The sequence below is a fragment of the Choloepus didactylus genome, chromosome 14, assembly GCF_015220235.1.
Source record: "Choloepus didactylus isolate mChoDid1 chromosome 14, mChoDid1.pri, whole genome shotgun sequence".
Lineage (NCBI taxonomy): Eukaryota > Metazoa > Chordata > Mammalia > Pilosa > Megalonychidae > Choloepus > Choloepus didactylus.
This window is the reverse complement of record NC_051320.1, coordinates 9859296-9879788: the sequence shown is the minus strand read 5'-3', so window position 1 is coordinate 9879788 and position 20493 is coordinate 9859296. Positions and strand designations below refer to the sequence as shown.

The window sequence follows — 20493 nt, the reverse complement described above, 5'->3', positions numbered from 1 at the left end:
TCTTTGTCGTAGAATGTTCTCTCCATGTGTTCCAGTTTGCTAATGCTGCCTTTTTGAAAAATAGCAGAAATGGATTCGCTTTTATAAAGGAGGTTTATTTAGTTACAAAGTTACAGTCTTAAGGCCATAAAGTATCCAAGGTAAGGCCTCAAACATAGGATAGCTTCACTGAAGGATGGCCATTGGCATCCAGAAAACCTCTGTTAGCTCAAAAGGCATGTGGCTGGCGTCTGCTTGCTCCCAGGTTGTGTTTCAAAATGGCATTCTCCAAAACGTTGCTCTTGGGGTGTTTTGTCCTCTCTTAGCTGCAGCCCCTCTTCAAAATATCACTTTCAGTTGCTCTGAGTTCCCTCTGTCAGCTCATTTATATGGCTCCAGGGATTTAATTCAGACCCACCCTGAATGGGTGGGGCAACACCGCCATGGAAATTATCCAATCAAAGTCTTGCTCACAGTTGATTGAGTCACATCTCTATGGAAACACTCAATCAAAGTGTTCCAATCTAATCAACACTAATATGTTTGCCTCCGCAAGACTGCATCAAAGATAATGGTGTTTTGGGGGCCATAAGGCTTCCATACCAGCACACCATGTTTCTGCAGTATAATGTGTGCATCCACACAGAGTCTCAACAGTTTACTATTTTCATTATTTGTATGGCTCTTAGTAAGTAGAGGAACAGACGTAATAATGCATGGAAAAATTAGGAGCCAAGAAAAAGTTGATAAAAACTGAAAATTATTGCTGATTGATCTTAAACTATAATTTCGTTAAGTTCTTTACTCTCCTTACATGAAAAAGAAAGTTATGTTTCATGCAAATTTATAGGAGTTTAGCTTTTAGAGCAAAAAGAGCTATTTCATACATTGTTTTGGGGACCATCAGAATAAAATTTAATGTTGAATTTATTCATAGGAATGAGTTACAATCCAAATAATTACTGTGATTTTATTCCTCAGTTGCTTAGACTTCTACTTCCTAGATGGAGTCTTAATTGGAAATGTAACTTATTCCATCAAACAGAATTTCAAATTTGGAACTTTTAAATTAGACATTACAAAAAGGACAGAGAAACAAGCATTTAAAGTTGTTGATATTATTTTCAACGATGAATGCCAGATTCATCTCCTCCCTCCACCCCCCATTTTGGTACCATATACTGTTCTCCTGTTCAGATATTTTAGTTTGTGCAGACCCACCTGCAAGGCTGAAGTACATAATCATCCCACCTCCAGAAAAGAGTGTTCTCCTGCCAAATGATGCTTGTTTTCCAAGTGTTTTCCACATCAAATTGAAAGACTCTAGATTACCTCTGTGCTGAATCCATTAAGCCGTTTGTCCTTGAATTCTCTGCAACTGTGAATTCTCTACTATATGAACCTTATATTGGGGGAGAAAGCACCCCCAAACTATCCTCTGGAGATGACACAGAGGCAGTGACAATGCTAGCAGGGGCTTTTTCTACCCCTGAACCCTGACTGTGTGTTAGAATCACCGTCAGAGATGCTCAGGTTCCTCCAAGATGGAGTAGTCAGAACCTCTGGGGATGGGGTCCAAGCGTCTGTGGTCTTTAAGCTCCCAAAGTGATTCTGATGCTCTAACATAGTCCAACTTATGCATTTTCTTAGCAGAACATCTGCCTTGCTGTGTATTTAAAAAAAAGAAAAATATTTGCATCAAGAAGTGCCCAATTCTGTCTTTTCTTTCTTTTTTTTTTTTTAGCTTATTGGTGACATTCAATTTGGCTCTATTCTTCTCTTTTTCCCAATGAGGCTAAAAAGAAAAAAAAAAAAATGTGCTTTCATGTCACTCTGTGATGCATTGAGAGAAAGTTCAAACCACTGTGACATTTTGATAAATCACATCCATCAAATGACTTCTTGTTTTCTATTTATTGCATTTGTGTGCATAAGGCACTTAATCTGAATAAGCTTACTGCCTCATTTGTGAAATAAGAAGGTTGGACCAGATGGACCCCAAGTTCAAGTGCTAGAAAATTGTGATGCTTTAAAAAGAGCCATGGCCTGTCTGCAAATTCTGAGATGCTGAGCTCTTTATGTATAACCTGGTTGATCTCTGGAATTTTGGATATCTGTGTGACACTACACACTCAGAGATAGAGCTCAGCAGCTATAAATGTTGGTATTAGTGCATACAACAACTGTTAAAAAAGCTAAAAAAGAGATCAGACTTCAATTAGAGATATGAATGAAGTGGATCTGGTTAGGAATAAGGCGAATCAGGCCAAAGGGTAAAGGACGATATTGACTGTGTTTTAAAACTTCAACTTCTGTGTGAGACCAAGCAACGAGATGTTTATTTGGTGCAAGATAGATATCTTCTGTAGCACACTAAATAATTCACTTGTACGGTCAGTTTATTCAGACACTGTAATTATATGGAACTTTGAATAGGGAGTGAGATCTGGTAGGTGTGTACAGGTTAGTGTGAAACCCAGATACATCCCAAAGTAATTTGGGTAGAGAATTAAAATATATTTGCAGGGCTCCCCTGAGGAACTGGGGAAAAATGCAGAAGTGTTGGATGTCTCCACCTGGGTTATTACTGATATTCTCACAAACACTGAGGACTAACAATTTAGTAGGCCAAGCCCTTGATGTTGGAGCTCCCCCTTATGAAGCTTGTTATTGCAAAGGAGAGGCTAAGCCTACTTATAATTGTGCCTACGAGTCTCCCCCAGAGAAACTCTTTGTTGCTCAGATGTGGCCTCTCTCTCTCTCTCTAGCTAAGCCAACTCTGCAGGTAAACTCATTGCCCTCCCCTCTATGTGGGACATGACACCCAGGGGTGTAAATCTCCCTGGCAATATAGGCTATGACTCCCAGGAATGAGCCTGGACATGACATCCTGGGATTGAGAAAATCTTCTTGACCAAAAGGGAGAAGCAAAATGGAACAAAATAAAGTTTTAGTGGCTGGGAGATTTCAAAAGGAGGCAAGAGGTCACTCTGGGGGGCATTCTGATTCACTATATAGATATCCCTTTTTAGGTTTCAGTGAATTGGAAGAGCTAGAAGGAAATACCTGAAACTGTCAAACTGCAACCTAGTAAACTTGATTCTTGAAGATGATTGTATAACTATGTAGCATACATTGTGTGACTCTGTAATTATGAAAACCTTGTGGCTCACACTCCCTTTATCCAGTATTTGGATGGATGAATAGAAAAATGGGGACAAAAACTAAACGAAAAATAGGGTAGGATGGGGGGAATGATTTGGGTCTTCCTTTTTACCTTTATTTTTTGTTCTTATTTTTATTCTTTTTGGAGTAAGGAAACGGTTCAAAAAATGAGTGTGGTGATGAATGTACAACTATATGATGGTACTGTGAACAGTTGATTGTACACCATGGATGAGTATATGGTATGTGAATATATCTCAATAAAACTGAATTTAATAATAATAATAAAAAAAAAGCTATGGCAAGAAGCCTGAATATATATACTAGCATGGGATTCATACTCTGACAGCTTGACACAGCTTACCATGGCTTATTTGATATTATAGCTGTCACAAACAAAGTATTGGAAGGCACATTATTACAGAGAAAATAAATTTAAATATTCATTTTTTAAATGATATCATTAAGTGTCTACTATGTGTTTAGTGAACACTATATAGAGACAGAGCCCTGGCCTCTTGGCACTTGCATTCTTTTTTTGTGGTGATGTGTAATAACGAAAATTGCATTTATTGATTTTGTACTTAACTGTGCTAAGTGTTTTACCATAGACTGTGCATCATTTAATCCTCCCAGAAACCCTGAGGTGTAGGCATTATACATACACATGTGCTCTTTTTACAAAGAAGAAGCTGAGGTTCAGTAAATTTCCCCACTTCCATTGTCTTCAACCCCAGATCACAGATCCCAGAAGGGACAGTACTTAGAATTTCAGCCTGGGTGTGTCTGATTCAAAGACCAGGCTTCAACCAAGAGGACAAATTCTCTGATGTGATATTGATCACAAAACAAGTCATGCCATTTAGAAGTGATTAATGAAGATCAGTTAACCCCACTGTTCTAGTTTGCTAATGCTACCGGAATGCAAAACACCAGAAATGGATTGGTTTTTATAAAGGGGGTTTATTTGGTTACACAGTGAAAGTCTTAAGGCCATAAAGTGTCCAAGGTAACACATCAGCAATCGGGTACCTTCACTGGAGGATGGCCAATGGCATCTGGAAAACCTCTGTTAGCTGGGAAGGCACATGGCTGGTGTCTGCTCCAAAGTTCTGGTTTCAAAATGGCTTTCTCCCAGGACGTTCCTCTCTAGGCTGCAGTTCCTCAAAAATGTCACTCTTAGTTGCTCTTGGGGTGTTTGTTCTCTCTTAGCTTCTCTGGAGCAAGAGTCTGCTTTCAACGGCCGTCTTCAAACTCTCTTATCTGCAGCTCCTCTCTCAGCTCCTGTGTGTTCTTCAAAGTGTCCCTCTTGGCTGTAGCAAGCTCACTCCTTCTGTCTGAGCTTATATAGTGCTCCAGTAAACTAATCAAGGCCCACGCTGAATGGGTGGGGCCACACCTCCATGGAAATTATCCAATGAAAGATCGTGCCCACAGTTGAGTGATCACATCTCCACGGAAACATCCAATCAAAAGTCTCCAACCCAATCAACACCAATACATTTCCTGCCCATAGAAGACTGCATCAAAGATAATGGCATTTGGGGGACATAATACATCCAAACCAGCACACCCACACAGCTAAAGGGTCTGCGGTCCGGAAACACAAAAAATTTAACCAAACTTTTTAGTAACTTAGTAATTTGTTGAAGTCTGCTCTTTAACAAATGTGGTTCAGTTATTATAAAATAAACAGGTAATAGTTATTTTTCTCCCATTTTAATTCTTCTCATTAAAATTCAAAATGGCCTGGTTGCTATCCAAATAATGCATCCCCTACATAGACAACTTACTGTCGTGCTTTTATTTATCAAACCTAGTCCTTCTAGCAGCTTTTCCACCTCTGGTGGCGTGGTCTGCCTCCTTTCACGCATTCACAAACATTAATCAAGCACCTCCTCTGTGCCTTGCATATCAGATATCAACGATGCGTCAGTGAGCAATACAAAGTCCCAGCTTTCATGGATATATATATTCATGTGCATAATGTCGGGTGTTGCTAAAGGCTTTGAAGAGCAATAAAGCAGAGTAGAGGGATACAAAGAGGTAGGAGGACTAGGAGATGCTCTTATATAAAGAGACTCTAATGAGGTGACACTTAACGAGGGGCAGTCACTAAATAGGGGAGCAAGTCCTGGGGGAAGAGCAGGCAAGGAAGAGGGGAGGGTCTGCACTGAGCAGAAGCAGGCTGGACACACCTGAGGGCGTGAGAAGGCTTGTGTCCCTGGAATGGGGCGAGTAAGGGAACAAGACGTTGAAGATGAAGTCAGAGGGTGGGGATGGCAGATGGCCATCTGACCTCTAATGGGTGAGGGGCGATATTGAGTAGCAGAAAAATATATCCAAGGAATCCCATTCTGGACAATGATACACCAATAAATTTGAAAGCCTAGATCAAACGGAAACATTTCTGGAGATGTGTAAAATCACACATAAATTATCTCCTCCTCCACCTCTAGGGACAAGTGACATTAGAGTTGTGCTTCTACAAAACTTAAAGAGAAAGCCCTATCTTGTACAAGTCATTTCATAAACTGGAAAAAGAAGGAATATTTCATAGCTTATTTTATGAGGCTAGTATTATCTTGATTCCACACAAAAATAAAACAAGCATAAGGAAAGAATAGTTAAATCTATTTCATTTATGGTTATATATAAATAAATTCTAAAGAGGATATTAACTAATTGAATATAACATTGTATTAAAAAACATGCACTATATATGAATAGGTTTATCCCAGTAATGTAATGATGATTGAATTTCAGAAAGAAATTAAGATAATTTACTGCATTAATGAACAGGAAGAGAAAAAATCATATTATTATCTCAACAGAGGCAGAACAAACATTGACTATCATCCAAAATCTGCATTTGATAAAAATTCTCAGCAAACTACAAATATGAGAGAACTTCCATAACTTAAAAAAAAATCTATTAAAAATCTATAGCAGTTTTGTTTTGATAGTGGATCGTGGTGATAATAGCACAAAATTATGAATGTAATTAATAGCACCGAGTTATATATTTGAACATGCTTAAAAAGGGAAATTTTAGGTTGTATGTGTGCTACTAGAATAAAAATTAAAAACAAAAAAACAAACCATAGGACTGTACAACATAAACAGTAAACCCTAATATAAACAATGGACTATAGTTAACAGTATAATTATAATAATATTCTTTCATCAGTTGTAGCAGAGATACCACACAAATGCAAGGTGTTAATATGGGAGGGAATATAACTCAATAGAAAATTAAACAAAGGATAAAAGGTAATTTATGGAAGGAAAATCTGTATAGCTACAAAATACAGGAAGAGGCCTGACCTCAACTTTGCTGTGAATCACAGAAGGGAAAATTAAAAGTAACAATGTGAATTTATCTATCAGATTGACAAATATTAGAAATTCAGCTGAAACCCAATGTTGGCAATAATGTGAAGAAATGGGAACTAGCACATACTGATGGTGAGAGCTTAAATTGTTGCAGTCATTTTGAAGTGCAATCTGGCTATACTCAGCGAAATTAAATATAGAGTATTGTGATGGTTAATTTTATGTGTTAGCTTGGCTACAATGTCCAATTGTTGGGTTAAACACTGGCCTAGTTGTTACTGTGCAGGTGTTTCATAGATGGGGTTAGCACCTGTGATCATTTGACCTTGAGTAAAGGAGAACACCCTCCATACTGGGTGGGGGTCTCATCCAATCAGTTGGAGGTCTCAACAGCAAAAACTGAAGGTTCAAGACTTCAGGAGAATTCTTGCCTCAAGATTTCAGCATCACCGTTCCTGGAATTTCCAACCTGTGTTCTGCCCAATGGAATTCAGTCTTGGCAGCCCCCACCATCATGTGAGCCAATTCCTTATTATAGTAAATCTCGTAACATCTATTAATCTATCTATAAACATATATCTCCAGTCTCTATTGTACTTCAGAGATCCAAGCAAGTGGGGTTTAGCCTTTTATTAGTTGATTCTAAGGGGAGACTTTTCCAGGGGATGTCTTAAAATCACCATGTTGATGACATCACCAATTTGGGGCTGGTATCATAATATTATTAAAAAATATTCTACTGCATAAGGCACAGTAAGGTACATTTTGAATATCTATAAAGCTCAGGGAAGATAGGTTTCTTATTTACCATTTCCTCAGTTTCTTTGGAGTAGATTCTTCCCCTCCACAAGCTGGAGAAATCACCAGTGTATCTGTTTCAGTATCTCTAAATGTAGAAGTTGCAGCTGTGGGTGGACAAAGAAAGTCTTCTACTCCTTCCTTTTTAAGCCAACATGTAAAATGGAGCATGGTGTTCTCCACTCAGTGCCTGTTCCTGCATCTCCTTGAAGCTGTGAACATCAACAAGAATTCCAGGTGGGACTGGCAGTTCATTGAAACTCTGCTGCTTGGGGTTGGGAAAGATACCATCCTGTACCCTATGGAATGGGAAAGGGGTGCTGGTGGAGTCATCTAGCTCAGATCTCTTATAGCCCAGGGGCAGGTGGCCATCTCCTCATGTACTGCTGGCCCATCAGTGAGTCCTGGATCTCTTCCCATGTGTAACCCATGGAACCATCAAGTCAATCTGCCAGAGGTCCTGGTAGTCAGGGAGTGGCTCCTCATAAGGCTTTTGGTCATCATCTTCATGGCCAAGTTCATTCATGGTTCTTTCATGATTTGCTCTAAAGTGCCTCTCTTGATGGGATTGAGAGCAAGACATCTCCTGAGCAGGTTTTCTGCCTTTAGGCCTCAGTGAATGAGGCACCTCTGGTGACGGTACTGCACAGCAGACACGATCTGGTGGAATTTGGCTCAGGACGCGTTCTTTCATCCTGCCATGAGCCACTCCTCCACTAGACTGCTCCATAACAGCATAGAGTGTTTTCTCAGTGTCAGTGTATCTCAGTGTAGATGACTTCCAATCATATAAATATCCTGGGAAGATTCAAAGTTCCCAATATTCTCACCTCACAAGATAGTTTCTGGAGGCCAGAAACCTTCCGTTAATTCTTATCCATGATCACGGCCCAGTGCTCAGATGAGCTTGGCCTATCTGAACTCCAACCACCAGCCTCAGAGCTGCTTCCTACGGGAAAAGTTATGCTGAAGCAACAGATATCAGAGAAGGTTAGATGATTTGTAATAGAAAGCTCAAAACAAAGGGAGAGACAAAGGACTTGTCTCAGCACTGTGGAAGTCTTTAAAGGGTTGTCAAGAAATGGGAGAACCAAAACTAGCACTGATGGGATGAAAATACATCTTAATGCAACACTCTTGGAAGTTGGGTGCCTGCCGGGAGACCCTACTGGTCCCTCCCTATGGAAGGCCCCCAAACAAATAGGCTTTATTTACCTTAGTATGGAGGAATCTGGATAGCCTCAAGATGGGCAGAAAGGTATCCTCAGAGTAACAGTTTGATAAAGAATTAAGACAGGCAATTCAAGTATTTTCTGTCTAAAACGGGAATATTAAGGCAAGAGGAGCTTGTTTGCACAACTTCACTAGTGTGTGCTCACACTCAACACTGGAGGGTAGAGGCAGGGGAGGATACCTACTAAATAGATTCCTCCACGTCTCTGGGGGTTCTTGGAAAGCAAGTATGCAGGAGGATGCAGGTGTGAATGTGGTTCTTCAACAGGCAAAGGATGGTGATAAAATTATACCATTTTCCTTTGTCCACAGATCACTACAACTTTTTTTTTCCTACATGACGCAGTGACTGCAGGGCTAGGGCTGCAATTGTGGGTGCTGGAAACAGGGTTGGTTCCTAAGCAAGAAACTGAAACTAAACCTTTAAACATTTATTTCAGAATCATAAGGGCCTAACGGGGTAGATTATGCCTTCATTCTACCTGGTAAAATTGAGGTTGATGGTGAATGTGGCTATATTGCCTAGTGGTCATGCCAGCCCATTAGCTCTGCACCTACACATCCATCTACCCTATATGAATGGAACCTAGTGGTTGTGATAGCCCACTAGCTCTTCACCTATGCATCTACACTAAATGAATGGGAGCGGATGGAAGGGGAGGTGCTTGCTAGACTGGTCTTGCCAAGAGTGATGTGGTCCAGTGCAGTGGCTGAAAATAACACCTCTTCCAAAGGTGGGGGAGTTTGGGTAAAATGAAAAATGGAGAAAGGGAGGAATAGTGGCTGAGGGAAATGAATAACTGGCATATGCAATGAGGGGACTATGATATTACATTAAAGCCACCAGAGAGCTTGGAACAAGAGATGCTTTTTGACTCTTAGCTCAATTATACCAGATGCTGAAAGGGTGAAGACAACTCCTGTCATAGGAATCTGACCAGGTCAAATGGCAGCCTGCAAACCTGAGTGGGATTGCTCTCGGACACAGGTTGGTCATGCAATATGATGACGTACTGGACAAATGTTAACGACTGCGTGGGACTCTAGCAAAGTGCCCATATATTTTGACTCTTATTTTTTATCTATTACCATATATTTTTATCTGTTGTCATATTGTGTAGCACTGGCATTGCTGGTAAGTCTTGGTGATCCAATGTGTTGGGAGACGGAATTAAAGCCTCCTCAGGAGGTGTTCCAGTTTGCTTAAGCTCCCAAAATGCCAAAGAAATGGATTGGCTTTTATGATGACTTTTTTTGTGTGTGAAAAAGTTCACAAATTCACAGTTCTAAGGCCAAAAAAATATCCCAATAAAGGCATCAATGGGATGATACCCTCTCTGAAGAAAGGCTGATGGCATCTGGGGCTCCTCTGCCACGTGGGAGGGCACAAGGACAGAGTCTACTGGGCCTCTCCCAGGGTTAGCTTCTGATTTCTGTTGCTTTCTCCAAAATGTCTCTGGGCTTCTGTCTTAGCTTTTTCCTCTCACCTCCTGTGCTTCCTTACTTGTTTCTCTCAAGGTATTTCTCTCTAAGCATCTGCGGGTCCTCTTTCAGCTTCTCTGGGGCAAACTCTGGATTTCATCTCGTGGCTTCTCTCCTGGTTCTGGTTTCAATGGCTGTCTCCAAAATGTCTCTGGGTGTTTTCTCTCTAAGTGTCTCTGAGACCTCTCCAAAATGTCTCTGCCTTTTATCCTCTCATAGAGGATAACAGTAAACTAATTAAGACCCACCTTGAATGGGTGGGTCACACCTCCACAGAAACAACCTAATCAAAAGGTCCCACTTACAATAGGTCTGCCCCCTCAAGAGTGGATTAAAGAGCATTGTTTTTTATGGGGTACATAACAGATCCAAGCCAGCACAGGAGGTAATGCCAAGGAAAAATGACTGGTCTGAGGAAAAACTGATTGTAACCATCCATCGGCTAATTTCTATGCTAAATAATTCTGCCGGAATTTATGACAAGGTACAAAAAGAGGGGAATAGGCAAATGTAGACTTTCAGAAAAATATGACCATTTTGTTAACAGAGTCTTGCCCAAAGGCCAGGGGGTGGTGTGCTTCGTAAGGAATTTAGCCTTGCCTAAAGAGAGGTCTGTTATTTGTCCCCTGGCTTCTGGAAAGTAAACTTATCCCTTGGAATTTTGGGAGTGATAGCAGTCTCCTTGTTTTTCATGAGCCCTTGGAGTCACACCTGATAATTCGTGGAATCCAGGTGACCCCTTAGGCTAGATAATACCAACCCAAGCTCCACCAGGATGAGGTGTCGGAGGCAAACCCTATACCAATCCCCCCGCCCCTCACCTCCAGCTGGCAGTGGTGTCAGAATTCTTGGGCAGACTTGGCAGACTGGAAGCCTGTACCCTTAAACCTCACTCACAGTTTAGCTACTCCAGGGACAAAGTAATAGGCAAAATAGTGAGGGGGCCTTCTGATATTTAATTCTATTGTCCTCCAAATTAAACAATAAGGGAGATAAACCATTGTATGTGAGCTACATGCAAAGGGGACATGCTTTATTTTACCTCTCTGAGATCCTAGAACATGCAGAACTCAGCACATGGTCGGGTTCAATATGACATTTAGTAAATACTTTTTCTAGACCTGGTGTCAAGAGATCTGATTTCAAATCCAATATTCACCATTTCTTATCTTTTTCCTTTTGGAAACTTTAATTTTAGTTTCCTTGAAGGTACTTTTCTAGGTTGCTGTGAAGATCAATGAAATGTCTGTATTATACACAATACTTGATTTTTGAGTCTGAATCAATACATTTATTAGAACTTTGCTAAGCACTAGACTGTGGGGAGGGGGAATATCACCAAGAATTTAGAATTCATGAGTAGATTGACCAGAAAACACATATGCTTATAGGCTGATTGTCAGCATTCATTAGGAAAATGTAGGAGATTTTGGAAAAGGAATACATTTGTTTCCTGAATTTATATGAACTCTTCTTAAAATTAACACAAATGCTAAGTAAGCCCTTTCAGTCATGACAAGTGGGATTGGGCGTGATCAGAGAGTAACTGATGTCAGAGAACTTTGAAAAGTATGATATACAATACAAATGTAGTTATATACTGCTTGTCTTTCCAAAAGACTTTGAAGCAGATTACCAAAAAAAATAAAACAATAAAAAGAAATGCATTTGGTTGTTTCAGCAGTCTGTGGCTTATTGGCATCAGTCTGGCACAGTGGGGCTGGCTTTTTGAGAAATGGATCCATGGCATTTCCTGGGAAGTGGCTCCAGGCTGGACCTTCTCAGGGCTGGAGGCTGCAGGGTGTGGAGTTCCCTGTAAGCCCTCCCCAGGCCTCCTCCCCATCCATCCTCTCCAAGCAGCCACCCAAGGTGGCCCATTGCTGTCCTCAGGTCCCCAAGCTTGCAGCCTGGACCACTATGAGCTGAGCAGGGTGCAGCCCTGAGCAGATGTGGGTGGAGCTGCCCTGGGGCTGCAGAGGTGAGAGTGAGGGGCTCTGACATCCCTCCAGCCTGAACCCTCTGCCCTTCCTTCCTCAAGGCAAGGCATTTCCTGCCACAAGCTGCTGTGCTAGCGGTATAGGAGCCCCTTCTCAAGAATCTGTGCCATCCCCTCTCCCACTGCCCTCCTGGGAGAAGGGGGCTGCTGACCAGGGCTGGGAGTAGGGGGACACAGGTGGATAGGCTCATCCAGGCCCCCAGGGGGCTCCTGAGCATCCCCTGTTTCAGGAGTTCTGAAAGTACCCCACACCCCACCTCCCTCAGCCCCACGCTTCTGCTTTGTCTCTGTCGGCCAGGACAGCTATAACAAGGCAACACAGAAGACAATTGTTCACAGGCTGGGAGGCTGGAAGCCCAAACTCAAGATGTCAGCTGGGCCATGCTTTCTCAGTTCTGGAGCCTTCTGGAGGTGGCCTGCCAGCAAGCGATAACTCAGTCTTTGCCTTGGTGACCAGATATCTCGCTCCCCACCTCTCTCCTGTGTCCAAATTCCTTCAGAAATTTGGCCTCCTGGCACAGAGGATTCAGGCCTGCCCTGATTCAGTTTGGCCTCTTCTCAGCTGATGGGAGATGCAAATATGCAAAGACCCTCTTTACAGATGAGCTCACACCCACAGGCCTGGGGTTAGGACTTGAACATGTCTCTGGGGAACATAATTCCACCCACAACACCCTCCTTGGCATCATTCTGGGGGCCAGATGCCTCCTCAACCCTGTCTTGCCCCCATGTCCTCCTTGCCCGCCCTTCCTGATACCGTCACCCCCACGACCAGGGGATGGATGGGGCGAGGTGGCTCCCAGCTTGGAACCCCTGCAGCCGGGTGGGAGCAGATGTTTACTGGCATTTGGCTGATGGTGGCTGCCACATCCCCTAACTTATTTCCCTATTTCTGTACCTGGGGCATTGGGGAGGGAACCTTACACACAGGCTGCCTCCATTCTCACCTGGGCGGCATTTTTCTGTGATGGTTCCCATTTTTTATCATATAATTTTGCTTTTCTTGATTGACAACGACCTTGCTCCTACTCATCACCCACCTCCCATCTGCCCCCAGCCCAGGCTCTAGGGCTGGTCCAGCCTTTGGCTCCAAGAAGGACATCTCACCAACATCAGCCCCCTGCCCCTCACTGGACTCTGGCCCTGGTGCAGACCCTCCCCTCCTGCCTGTGCAACAGCCCAGATGCCCTGAGGGGTCCAGGAGGGTGTGTCCTGGTTCCTGGAAGGAGTGGGGGGTCAGGGCACCACAGCAAGGTGGTCCCTCCCCGAGGAGCATCCCCTCCTGCACCAATTTTCTCCAAGGGATCAAGCACCTAATAGAATATTTTGGGGGGTGGAAACCATGCAGAGCTTTTAGGCCCCTGTAAAGACTTCTAATTTGAGAGAAGTGGGGAGGCATGGGGGGGTTTTGACAGAGAACTGACATGACTTGACAGGTTTCAACAGGGCCACTGTGTTTTGAGAAAGCCCTGAAGGGATAAGGACAGGGGTAGGAAGACACTAGGAAATATCGCCATGTCCTCAATTGCATGGGCCAATTACCTGCTATAGATTTCTCCATATATATGCACATATCCTGTTGATTTGGCTTCTCTGGAGACCTCTGACTGATACAGATATGGGTATCCTGGTTAGGAGAAATGAGCTGGTAGGAGGCCACGTATAAGGATGCTCACTGAAGCACAGTTCAGGGGAACAAGGAGATGGAGACAACGTAATTATCCATATGTGTACAAATATGGTACATATCGATATGTGGAACACTACAACAAAAATACTGCATTCAGAGGCAATAAACTAGATGTTCATTCAGCAACATGGATAGATCTTAAAAATAGTGTTGAGTGAAAAAGCATATAACAAATTTACTATATTTTATATGAAAAAATGCATACACAAAACAACAGTGTTTATCTTTCAAAAATACATGTAAGTCCAAGAACATTAACATGTTAGAGCCTGTGCTCATAAGAAAGGTAAGAAGGAGTTGGGAGTGGAGTGAGGTAAAAAAGGAAAAAAAAACAGTTTATAAAATAGCATTTAAGAGACCTTGCACTAGTGGATGGTGATTCTGTTCCATGAATAGTGTAATAAACTCAACTCTCTGCTCCAGAAGCCCAAAAAACAAGTACAAACAAATCACAAAATTCAAGTTTTCCAATGCTGTTCATTTGCTACTTAAGTAAATCCTTGATTTGATAGAAATTCAAATATTTTAGCAGGATCCCCAGATAAACCAAGCCTATACAATTCTCTAGTCATTGGGCTAATTCATATTCTTTATTAATTTCTGACATATTGATTGTGAGTTTATGACAGATGTTTTAGCTGAGAATTAAAGAATATCAAGTATCTAAAAACTTGACATTGACCCAAAGTTGAATCATTTTTTGAACTTCTATATTCCTAATCTATGTCTCTCACCTTAACTCTCTTTGAAACTAATTTTCCAGGAAAAATATATTTAAATATTTATCAGTTTTTTTATCCACCCCTGACTGAACACTGTTTCTGGATTCACAAGTTATGATATTATAGAAAGCAATAGGAAGTAGTTTTGTCTAATATTTCAATGCTGCCTGAGAAGTCCAGGGAACATGGTGTATGCAGTTTTGTGGGCACACAAACTCCGAAGTCTGGGGTTAGACTCTAGGTTCACTTCTACCATCTGTTTGATATGGGGCAAGTAACTGAGCCATTTGATGCCTCAATTTTCTTCTTTGTAAAATAAGATAAAAAAATCAATGCTACTGAGGGGATTAAATCAGCTATATCTGTAAAGTATTTAGAGTAATGGCTGGGTTATATTAAGTGTTCAATAAATATTAGCTTCCAGTGGAAATCCAAATAAATATTCAGGAACCATTACCTCACACCTGAAACTTGTCCTCCCTTCTAAATATTTTCATGGAAAATTTCCTAAAGAAAAGTCTCTCAACACTACTGATGGTGATGATGAAAACTGTAAGCTTAAATAGCCAATACATATAAGTTTAAACCATTTTATGAGAAAAAAATTTCCCCTGTATCTGTATAACTTTGCAACCTTCATTTGGTCCTGTATATTTAGCTCTTGTCTGGGAGTTAGGTCCACAGAAGGAGAAATACAGCCAGAGAATTGATGTCTTAAATAAACATGTAGCCAATCTTTTAGAAGAAGGTACAACCTCAAATTGGCTAAATTTGCTTGATTCTGTTTTTATTTAAGTTTTCTGAATTCACCAGGGGATGGTCACCATCACTTTAGAATCCTAGTGTCCAAGCAACAGCTAGGGATATTGATTTATTGTGAATCATTTAATAATTTACTTGTTCAATCTGAGTTTCAGACATACTTGTTTGTGCACCTTTTCTCCTCTCTGAGTGCCAAGCATGGAGCTAACTGACAATTATTGACGGGCTTGTTTTAGTTCTGGTATAAATACACTGCATTTCTCAGTGCTGCCTTTTGAGTCACATGCTTTCAACCTTTTGGGCTTTGCCTTTAGATTGGTTGGGTTTAAAAAGTTAAAGAAATGAACACCTAGTAAGATGATCAAAAGTACTGAATATAGAATTTCACATTTATTGTTAGTTACTTATGTTTTGTAGCCCACCTTTGTCCAAATCAGAGATGACATTATGCTCTCCTTATTTCTAATATTTCCAAGTTCTTCAGTTTGCAAAGCAATGAGGTGGGTCTTGTGGTTGCTGCACGGAAGCCCTTGGGTGAGGTCCCATCTCTGCTGTCCCACCAGCTTGATGAGTCATCACGTATCCAACACCCATTGCCCAGAGCTTTTCAACCAAAGGTCCACAGACCTGCAAGCACTTCCTGGATAGAATCTACAATCACACTTTTAGATGGGGTATTAGAAAAAAAAATAAAATAAAGGGAATACTTCATTTTCACTACCCCATAACTGGAGTGTAGCACTTTGTACAATTATGAATGTAGGCAACACATCACAGCAATATTATCAGTACTGGTAGCTTTGTAACCAACAGAAAACACTGATATTTTCATATCACATTGTCGGTTGTTGCAGATATTTCAAAATAGCATTTCTATGTGTCAATACATTGAAATTATAATAGTTAACAGAATCACCCTAGGACTTCTTATTCACTATTGTTAATAAAGAAGCATACATATTACTACATTGCAAATTTAGTTTTTAGTATTTGAAACTGTAAAAATTATAATTTTTCCCTTTGTCTTTCTATGTATTTTATTTTGTGCATTCAAAACATCATTCTGAGCTATGGTAAATTGTCAAAGGGCATAACGGCATACAAAAAGATTAAAATTCCTGCTCTGGATCAAATAATCCAATTGCTCAAATTGGATCAAATAATCCAATTGTTCAAAGACCTACACTCAAATTTCTCAACCTGAAGTTCAAGACTTGTGGTAATCTGTCCCCTTCTTATTTCACAACACCCCTTTTTGTCATCTTCCAGCAGGGACCTGATCAATTCAGAAGTCTGCCTCTCACCAGCATATCTGTCCTGCTCATTCACACTCTGGACAGCCTATTTTCACAGCCCCTTGCTCACCTGAAACGCCCTCTGGCTCTCTCCAACACTCTAAGCATTATCCTTAGCACACAGAAGCTTCCTGTAAGAACTGTAAAATCAGGCCACTTTGTGCACACTAAACCACAAAATCAACATAAATGAACCAGAGAAGAGAGAGGCAAAGGCTTCCTGAGAAATAAAAGTTTAACAAGACTTGACCATCATCTGCCTCGCTAACATATTTAAAACACAATTATGGACTGTTGATCTCTTCATTTGGCTTCTCCTGGTTGCTTTAAAGTAAGGGACCCAGGGAAAGTAACAATGTGTGACTGCTGGGAAACAACCAAGGGCTCTGGTCAGAAGACGAGTCCACATTTGTAGGATGAAGATGGGTGGAAAGAATTTGAGCAAAGGAGGTTGACTATAGTAGCCTCCGAGTTCAGGCAATGCAAATAAATGAAAAGGAAGAAGATGACAATGAAAAGAAAGTAGACCCAGGTGATAAACGGGAAGAAGAGGGAGGTGGTGGTGATTGTGTAGAAAAATCTTCAGGTCCCTGGAATAAAGCAGCTCTGACACAAGCATCTCTTGCTCCAGTGATTGTTACACCAGGTTAACCACAACAAGGAAACCACCACAGGGACCACCAGAAACACACAGCAGCACACGGTTCCCATCCCTGCAGCCCACTGACCAGCATGTAGAAAGCTGGAAGGATAAAAAAATGGAGGAAAGCTTTGAAGGAGAGAGACATGAAAATAGAGGTAGGGATGAGGTTTCAAAAAACCAGGTTTCAAACCTCAGCTTGAAAGTCAAAAGAGCAGCCACACAGAATACAATTAAGGAATGGCCATTGCTAACTCTTCTATGGTCACTCAACCACAGCTACCACCAATCCACCTGATCTCTGCTGGATCTACAGCGATTGATGTAGATCCCATGATACAAGTGACTGGCCCTATTGCACTGTGGTAGTTTAAACTGTCAAAACTGCTCTTTATACATATGTTGGATGTACAGGAATTTTCATTGTCACTGATGTGTGTCTTTCATAAGTACTCTGCAAATACAAAAATAAAAAACAACTGCAGCGTGGTCATTTCAAAATCTCTTTATGTTCAGATTCTTAGCCTTTGTAAGGGTTGACTACTTCAGATTTGCTGCACCCACTGTGGACTGCATGTGGATCACATCTGGGTTAGAAGGTTACAGCTGTTAAGTGTAGATCCAGCTCTACTGGATTCCTATCAGAAATCCTGCAGAAAGTCAGCCATCTGTGTTCTGACCCGCTGTAAAAGATAAAGATTTAAGTGGCCTTAATAAACATGTCCTGCACTCTGTAGTAGGCTGTGGTTGTTTGGGGCTTCCTGGAACATGCTTCTCTAAAGAACTGATGTGCTCAGATAATCTGTGTAGGGCTGTGATTTATCATTTAAGCCTTTAGTTGCACACTGAGGTAAACACAAACTAAGTTAAACCAAGCTTGGGTCCACCAGATGGGAAATGAGGGTGGTGGAGGAAATAATCTTATTTCTTTAGTAATTTTTATTGGGATAGGGCTTTTTCCATGTTCCCCAATAAGGCCTTATTTGCTTTGACTTGGACTTAGTTCCGTGACAGAGCATATTGCTTGGTTTAGTAACCTGGAATATGCATTAGGATTGCGAAATATCCCGTGAATTTGCCAACCCCTTGAGCAGAACCAAATAGCCTTTGGTATAAAGAACAGTGGTTGCCTGGGGGCTTTACTTCAGATGCTGCAAAAGTCTATAATCGGGTTTAAATTGTATAGTAAATGGTAGAGGAAACAGTATCTGGCAGATTTCTGCTAAGGCTGAAGGATTTGTTGAACTGTTATAAATTCAAAGCAGCCTGGGCAAAACCTTGCCTAAAATACTGTTCAAGTTTCACAGATCTTTGACAAAAGTTCCAGATTATCATACTTGTGCCCACGTTTTAAAGGTATTGAACATTCTATAGATGCAGTGACTGTCCCAGCTAACTCTATCATCAGGCTTTCAGTGTATCTTTATGTTGTTCATCTGGAGAGTGAGGGGCAAACTACTGATTAATTTCTAGTCCTTAAAAGGGATGTGAAGAAGCTACCCACAGGTATGGAAAAGTCCCCTTCCATCTCATGAGCTATCCTGTAATTTCCTAGTTTTGTCTCTTTGGCTCAGTAGAAATAATTTAAAGTGGTATGTGACCCCTTGATGCAAAGTCTGGGTTTCTCTATAATAGCAGATTTGCCACTGGTAAGAGTCAAGCAAATGGTGACTGTGGGGGCATTCTCCTGGAGGAGTTCATTCTTGAGGAAAGCGTCAGTGCAGGAATTGGACTCCTACGAGGGTTACAGTATCTCTTGAAGAAGGACTTGCCAACCACTGCTGGGCAACAGGGTTGCATTATTTGAATGGCAGGAAGGATGCCTGCCTGATGATCTATTTGGGTGAGTAGCTGAGCCAAGGTGTGGTGGTTGATTAAAAGAGATACAAAGGATTATTGGTTAAACTGAAGACTTCATCTGGGAACCAAAAACCTTAGCAAACAATCTTTTGGACATTGAGCTACATATTTCCCCTGAAAAATATGCATCTTTTCCAGCCAAATCTTGCTGGGCATTATGTTTTTGAGGAATGAACTTGGATGAATATGTGGAAACGGTATTTTATGGCATACTGCACTAGAAATCTGAAGACTTGCAGCAGATTTAAACTTCCAACTGCTGTTACAACTTTTTAAAAGATTGGGAATTGATCAAAAAGCAAATGAATCAAATTTTAATATACTGAATAATGGGTAAATAAGATTGTCCATTGTATCATTTCTTTCTTTGAATTCTCAGGCATAGTTTTGACAGTGCAGGAACTCTGTAACATTAATAAATTCAATAAAAAGTAAATATATGGAAAAAAACACAATTGTGTCTTTCTTTCAGGAAGCTTAGTAAGCACTAATGAGAGTTAACATTTCTTGCCATGCAGGAATGCTTTACAGGTTTTAGCTATTTTATTGTCACAGTGCCCCTTCTTGAGGTACTTTGTTTTTTATGTTTGTTCTACAGATGAAGAAGCTAAGTAACCTGGCCAAGACTGAGGCAGGATTCGAATTAGAGCAGCGGCTGGCTGATGAGCAAAGGGCAAATTCCAAGAAACTGTCAGACCACGAGAAAAAAGATATCTCTGAGAAGAACAGCAGTAAACAGCACCTGGGGCCAACGGACTCTGCCTGAGTGAGTCTCGCACGATCAAGCATCAACAAAAGAGGAAGAAGGGGAGGGTACTGTGATGGTTAGGTTCATGTGTCATCTTGATAGCACCCAGCTGTCTGGTCAAGCAAACACTGGCCTAACAGTTACTGTGAGGACGTTTGTGGCTGGTTAATAAACCAACAGGCTGGTTGATTAAATCATCAGCCAACTGACTGCAGCTGTGACTGACGATTCACCAAAGGGCGTGTCTCTCACAATGAGAGAATGCAACTGGCTGGATTTAATCCAATTAATCAGTTGACGACTCATAAGCAAGACAGATAGAGGACCTTCACTTCTTCTTCGGCTGCCCGGTGAAGCATTTCCTGAGGAGTTCGTCGAAGTTGCCGGTTCGTTTCCTGAGGAGTTCATCGAAGACGTTCGTCAAAGATCCCAGTTCATTTCCTGAGGAGTTTGTCAAAGTTGCTGGTTCATTTCCTGAAGATCTCATTGGACATCTTCCTTGGAGTTGACAGTTTGCTGACTGCCCTACAGAATTTACACTCATGCATACCCACAGTTGCCTGAGTCACTTTTACAAATTTTATAGTCAGAGACACCTCTCATTGATTCTGTTTCCCTAGAGAACCCTAATACAGGTTCTAAAATAGTTAATAAAAATTGCAAAAAGAACAAAAAGCTATAAAGCAAACCCTTTCACAGGGTCGTGCGCCTCTCGCCCCCTCTCTTTTCTTGTGAGAGTGCCCGCATGCTCTCTTGCAAGTGGGCTTAATAAATGTTCTCCCTGTTT

The 20493-nt window shown here is 41.3% G+C and overlaps 1 pseudogene; it reads left to right on the top strand.

Annotated features, from left to right (window-relative positions):
* The first annotated feature begins 16938 nt into the window (after positions 1–16938).
* Positions 16939–19724, top strand: LOC119509606 (annotated as a pseudogene).
* The last annotated feature ends 769 nt before the right edge of the window (positions 19725–20493 follow it).